This window comes from Frieseomelitta varia, unplaced genomic scaffold, assembly GCF_011392965.1.
Source record: "Frieseomelitta varia isolate USP_RPSP 00005682 unplaced genomic scaffold, Fvar_1.2 scaffold_1006, whole genome shotgun sequence".
Classification (NCBI taxonomy): domain Eukaryota; kingdom Metazoa; phylum Arthropoda; class Insecta; order Hymenoptera; family Apidae; genus Frieseomelitta; species Frieseomelitta varia.
The window spans coordinates 106,481-113,511 of record NW_025108647.1 but is presented as its reverse complement, the minus strand read 5'-3'; the positions used below and the strand labels follow the sequence as shown (position 1 = coordinate 113,511).

Genomic DNA, 7,031 nt, shown 5'->3' with positions numbered 1-7,031 from the left:
GAAAGTTTACTGGCTACTAATTTTACATAAACACACATCAACCGTTGTATCGACATCCCTGCGCTCAATCGTTTACCCATTCTACTAGCCAGCCGTCTGAAACAGGAGCTTCCCATTCTACTAGCGCTGTCCCCACCATCGTCGCGAATTCCACGCGTATTTATATCTTATAATCCATTTTCCTTCACTCGAAACAGCAACAACGGACAATCGAATCTCCTGCTTTCTCTTCTGAATCTTCCACTTCGACCTGTCTCACTTTCATCCATAGATCGTCATCCACCTGTCGTCATCCGTCTTTCTTCAGTCGACAAAACACGAATAGACGTACAAAGTAAAGGAAAAAAAAAAGAAAAAAAAAAGAAAAAAGGAAAACAACGTGTTAAAATTCCAGGATCCTTTGCCAACTGAAACTTCCAGTTTTCACCAAATTTCCTCGACCTCCCAGCCCCTCCCCCACTTCCGTCGAGTGTCTATAAAAGGTCGTCGGGCAATGGTGGGCAAAGATGTTCGTTCGGCCTAGCCGGGAGCTCACCAAGTAATTTGAGATTGGCCCCTTCTCTTCTGCGTCCTCTTCATCACCTTGCTCCCACTCTATGCCACGTGGCTCCGTCTGGCGGAGAATTCCAATGGCCATCGAGAAAAGCGCATCGGAAGAGCTTGGACCAGAATAACCGGCTCTTTCTCTCCTTTTTTTCCCACCGCCGCCACCGACTTTTCGCCTCTTCGAATCTGCTTTTCCGCTCGAAACAGAGTCCCGAGAGCTCTCTCGACCGTCTGTGTACACCACACGTTCGCGTCGAGACTTCCTCGCATCCGTGTTTCGCCGGATATGCGGATATGCCACGATCTCTCTATGGGCTGTTCTTTTTCGCGTTCACTCTGTTTACCACCGAGGCTGTGCAGAGAAAACGGTATTTGCCAATGAGAACTCTTTGAAATTGTGGAAGCTGTTGTCTTTGTAGAAAGGACTAAATCAAGAGTTAAGAATTATTTTGAAAGTAATAAATTTTGAAATCATAAAGCAAGAATTTGAAATATTGTGTTTTACATCGCTTGCTCTTTCTGTAAAACCTTTGGCGATTGATCTGTCTGATCATTTTTCGGCTATGAAGAAATATGGGATTATGTCAATGATTAGTATGTCCATGGAAAAATATTAAGGAACTTTGGGAGATAGAAGACAATTTAACACTATCTAATTATATCTTCTTTTACACGAATTTACTGGACGAACGATTTCAGAATTTATCAGTCAGCAGGAAATTTTATATTTCAAAGTATCAGACCAATGACGATTAAATTCGCAATTTCCACTCCCATTTCCAAAAAAAGTAGCATTCGTTATCGCAGGTTTAATATATCTTGTTAATTTATAGAATTCGTAATTCTTCAAGTTATCTCTTCAGAGCATTTCATTCGCCTCAAAAATTTATCTGCTTAGCCTTGAAACAATTGTTAGCATTGTAACAAGAATCTCACCGAAATACAATTGTTGCTGTAAGTACTCCAAAAACTGAAAACTAAGTCAAGATGAAAACTAGGACACTTTTCAAATATATACATGTACAGTACAAAATGTAATCAAGAAGCCTTCGTTCTTTGCTATTAATTTTATATAAATTATATAAAAGCATATTCTACCGTGTCCAGATAAATTCATTTCTATTGTTCAATAAAATTGCTAAAGAATCAGAATAAAGCGTGTAACATGATGTAGAACAATCGAGAAATAACAGTCAGACTGTTACCAACCAGATATTTTTACTCCTAGCGACAAAACTCAGCCTTCTAACCTGTTGTTTGAAGTCTCGCAAACAAACGAACGAATCTTTTATTTTCAATTCAACGAGGATATTCCGATACACATTTGGAACGATTTAATCCTTAATTAGTGTCGAAAGAAAGCATTCGGTATTGGAAGCTATAATTAATTGGACTATACCTGATTAGGCATACAGCTATAACTCATATTACTTAATTCTGGAATTTTTCAATTGTAGACTGTAGTATTTATTAACATAAATTACTATAGCCATCTATAATTCAACGACACCATCTGAGGATTAAAATCATTTTTATAATTTCACTTGTTGAACGATTCATTGGAACATGTCGCAAATCGTTTATTCTATGTAGTTAAATAATCATTACCCAACATGAAGTAAAGTTTGTAACGCAGTTATGGAGCTTCAAATTTCAAGTGAACGTACTTGCACAAATTCACTCTATGGCGTCTAGGGATTTAATCGCTTCGAATCGAGTTTCAGAAAATTATTCAGAGAATCGAAGCGACTTTGGATGTTGTCAGGAGCGTGATGTATGTCACGTTGAATGGAGTCGTTAAAGGTTTTTCTTGGCCGTCGTTCGAAAGGCTGAACTCGTGTTAATTCGAATTTGTTGGTGTCACGATTTGATTACGTAATAACGTTGACGAATATCTTTTACGATTCATTTGCAAGTTAATATCGCTCAATCTTCTCCTCTGGTATATCTTTGCGAATCAATTAGATTGGTATACGTGTCTTATTTCAAAATAAGTCAGGTATATCTGCTTTAAAACGTCATATGCTAAGTCAGTTTTCCCCATATTTTTAACGATTAATCAATGTTCTTATTCTAGTCAATTATTAATTCTGAAACGCAAAAATGTTCGGGATGAATCAATTTCATACGTTAGAATAATTTATTGATTGAAAAATTGTCTGGATAGAATGAAGGCTCTTTGTAACTTTTCCTAAACACACAGACAATAGACACATCAAGAATATTTTGATTATTCGTAATAACGTAATAAAATTTTTTTATTACAAATCTTCTAAACATTAAATGTAATCTATTCCTTTCTTAATATAATCAAACAAAATTTAATGAACGGTATTGGCTTATCAAGTTGGAACTTTAGAGAAACGAAATTTCATCTGCTCTAATCTAATACAAACGATGGGAAAAAGCTTCGTTCTTCGTAAAAAGGTCTGTAATGATCTTTGAATCATCAAATCGTCGGACGAGCACACTGCCCCAATTTTCTAAATATACCCGCGGTTTTACTCTCTCGTTCGACTGAATTCCCTTAAGTATCTCCGGTTGAGAGTTCTTGACTTCTCGATCGTGAGTTTAACGTTTGTAAACAGAATCGTTGGACAGCTTAGGAAACATTGACCACTTGAGTCGATGATTCGCGGTCGATGTTCTTAATGATCGATATGTTTGATGCCCGTTTTGTTCGCTGCTATTGAAACGCTTGCTACTCACAATGTCGGACATATATTCTGAATATTTGTTACGTTGAATGCTGTGCTGCTGGTGGTTGCCAACTGAATTGTGAAACAAACAGTTTCAGAGGAAAGATGCGTAAAAGCCAATAAGACGATTTTGGATTTCACGTATATGATATCGTTCCATAATGTTGTCGGTTTTTCTTTTCTATAAAACATCATACACTCTGCACGTGTAACCAAGGTAAATAAATAGCCCTATTTTACAAAGAAATTACAAACTAGTGTGATTCGTGCAATTTTCTTGCTCTGACTCGATGAAAGATTTAGATATTTTAGATGTATCTATATTTATTACATATAACGAATAGATTAGATAGTTTAATGTCAAATTTGAATTGAAATCTTTAAGGTTGAATCGATAAAATCGAATTAAAATTTTTTAATTCAATTACGCTAATTGTTAAAAGGTTTTATCTAACTATATCAACAAATATTGTAAATAATAAATTAATAATAATTTTCCAGTTACAAACGATTACATTCTTCATGGTTTTCTCGTCGAACTAGATTGTAGAATTCAATAATAGTAACTAAACTGAAAGGTTGCATGCAATATGTCTCCGGTTATATCCATTGCTGCTCTATAATTACGAGCGTTGATCGAGTCAGGACAGAGGCAACAGGTGGACTCTAAAACACTCGCTAGAGATTTCTCAATAACGATCCTGCGTCTGAATTAGTTGCGATTTGATATACTCTCCGCTCTAAAATATTACGTTTTCAAGAATCGATTTAAATAACCATCGTGGATGAGAATAATAGAAAATCATACTCGATCAATCATAATTTCGGAAATGAAATTCCGTGTAAATCAAAATTTTATCACTTACTCTGTCAGTAGAATTAACAGGTTTTTATTTTTATTACATTATTGTCTAACTCACAGCTATTTACACAATTGTTCATATAACATCGCAGATCACATGCAATAGCTCGTCTTATTGAAATTAAAATTAATTAAAATCAATGAAATGATAGTAGTTGATTATTTTTCATAATGTAAGAACGAATAGACGAGTCTCGAACTCGTGAAATCAAAAGAAATTTTATATCAGAATTATTCTATGCTTTGCTCGTTATACGTAATTCTGAATTACCTGCCGAAATAATTTATCTCAAGAATGATTCGCGTTTCAAATGATAACGTGACTTGCATATGATATCGACGCACGGTATTTAGGTCGCCAACGATCATTAAGTCGTTCCGTTTCGAGCACAATACCATTTCCGAGAATACTTTACGATCCATAAACAATGGGATCTGGCCTGATTCGAAAGATCTAAATAAGAATCGCCTTTGTAATCCATGTTACGTGCGCGTGTAAACTGCAGCGTGAATGTAACCCCGTTGCCGGAAATTAATTAACAAAACAAATAGCTTCTGAAACATATCCGATCTTCACGGTTTACAGGTGAAGTAAGTTCTCAACGAACGATAAATCGAATCGTGCTAACTTCTCTTCGGATGCGAAGCGTTTGTCCCGAACAGAATTCAGATCGTTTAAAATAACCGATCAGAAAGTAGCACGGCAGTAAATTCGAGCAGACGATACCGGCCTGTCTGTATCGTCTTTCATATTTCCACTTTGCGGCAAATTTACAATATTGTCCTTTCTGGTACACGATACTCACGTGAATTATAACGTATTAGGATAATGCATAAATGCATTGAAATGATTCCTCCGAGAATTTGAGTTTGATAAATTAATAAAATTGGGATCGCTGATTTGTATCGATGTAATTAGGAAAGTAGATTATGACAATTGTGGTTTGTTCTTTTGATTGATTGTACATTTTGATTGGGTTTAGGGAAAGTTTTGTTTATGCAAGTTACATTTTTACAATTGAAGAAACAAATGTTATTACAGAGGAAATAATAATTCTTAACACACGATTGAAAATTAAATTTGGTCTGCTTGTTTAGTAAAATGTACAATTATAAATGTTCAAAAATTTAATTTATATCTATTCATAAGATATTTCCAGTGAATCATCCTGATATTTTTGTGTGTGACTTCTGCCAAAAATGATAGTCATATTTTTAGTACAATAAAACTATATCCTTATTCTATTTGAAAATTTCAAAATAGCCAGAAAGCATCGTCAATTTTCAAGTCATTGGATTATTGGAAACCATAACAATTTAGGATTAAATTATTTAATTTTGAAACTTTTAATTTAATTGAATTTTATTACTAATCTCTTTCATGAAAAATATAAAATATAAAATAAAAACAATCTAAATTTTGGTTATTTATCTAAATCTTTATTAAATACCCATGACTCGACGATACCATTTGAGAAATAAAAATGTATTTTTGGCTATACACAGACTAATAGTAACCTTTGGAAAATTGTAACACGAGAATACTAATCGGTCGAAGCACGAGTATTTTATGGGAGAAATATTTGTAGAAAGTGACGCATATCACGAAGAATTCGTTTTTTGGCAGTATCGTTCCTTTACCGTCCACATGAAGAGAGAATCAGAATCTGAAAATATGAAGCGCGTAATAGGCAACCGATAAACACTAAACACACGATTCCCCATGATAAAAAAAAAATTTTGACTCATCGTTCGAAATCGTCGGGAAAAACTTTTGGCCGATGGCTTTCGGCATTACCAGGAGAAACGCGGGATGACTAACTCGCTCTATTCTTGTCCGAACGTTATACACTTGTATCCAATGGGAAAGTGGGCTAGAACGTATGAAATATCAATCCCTCCTCGGTCGCCCGTTAAACTCTCCTGTAATACTTCCTCGTTTTCCATTTGTGTATTTCTTCTTTGGTATGTTACACTTGTATCATCTTGTTCCATCATTTTCATTGCTTTTTTTCAATTAACTACAGTCTATTTATGTTATTATTTCTATTGGTGTAATTTCCTTTTGTGTTTAATGTCATTCATCATTTTATTTTTTAATTAATATTTAATTTGGTTCGTACTTGTGTATTTTTCATTTAGAATGTTCCTATGTTTATTTCATCCAAATAAACTTATGTACATATGCATGTAGCATATATGTAGTATGTAGTATACTGCTTTTCTTCATCAATGGTACTTTCAATTTGAGAATATAACCAATTTTTATAATATTGAGTTGATGCTTTGTATAAATTTCACTGACTGTAAGAAATAAAATGCAAGATCAGAAATTTATTTCGCATAATATAAAACTCTCCTTGTCGCCATATAGTAATCGATATTATATACTCAAAGTTAAACAATTAATTTCAGAAATTTTTTTTAATTAACCAGTCCAAAAGTATAAACAGATTGGTTCTCATTCGTCTAAACAATAAACGTTATAAAATCAATTTTTATATACAGAACTAACCATACATCAATCAATCAATAATCAATGAACTCGTTCGATCTTCTTTTTATTTTTTTATTCGACAACATTCGACCGACACAATTTTCATATTTCGACACAAACGTTCTCTCCTTTCGTCAAATCCAATCGGTTTCCCTCGCTCGTTCCCGCACGACTGTCAGTAGTGTCAATGCCATTGACGATGACAAAGGGCCATCATCGTAAGTTACCCCATCCATGAACACGTTGGTCGAGTTCTCGCTCGCCTCTTCCCGAGTGGTTGCTCGCCGATATTTTTATTGCCTGTTCGCCGCGTATTTATACGCCAGTGCGTCTATATCGGGAACGAAAATATTTCTAGATGGATTCGCGTGAAGAGTGCCCCGATGCAAGAAGCCTCTGCCTTCCGCGATTTCGACTGTCTGATTAA

At 34.8% G+C, this 7,031-nt stretch overlaps 1 long non-coding RNA gene across 1 annotated transcript; it reads right to left on the bottom strand.

Moving 5' to 3' along the window:
• Positions 1-4,871: 4,871 nt before the first annotated feature.
• Positions 4,872-6,659, bottom strand: LOC122529938. The gene is made up of 3 exons (XR_006306882.1): positions 6,623-6,659; positions 5,906-6,411; positions 4,872-5,774 (listed from the first exon to the last, which is right to left on the bottom strand). It is a non-coding gene; the product is annotated as an uncharacterized LOC122529938 (long non-coding RNA).
• Positions 6,660-7,031: the final 372 nt, after the last annotated feature.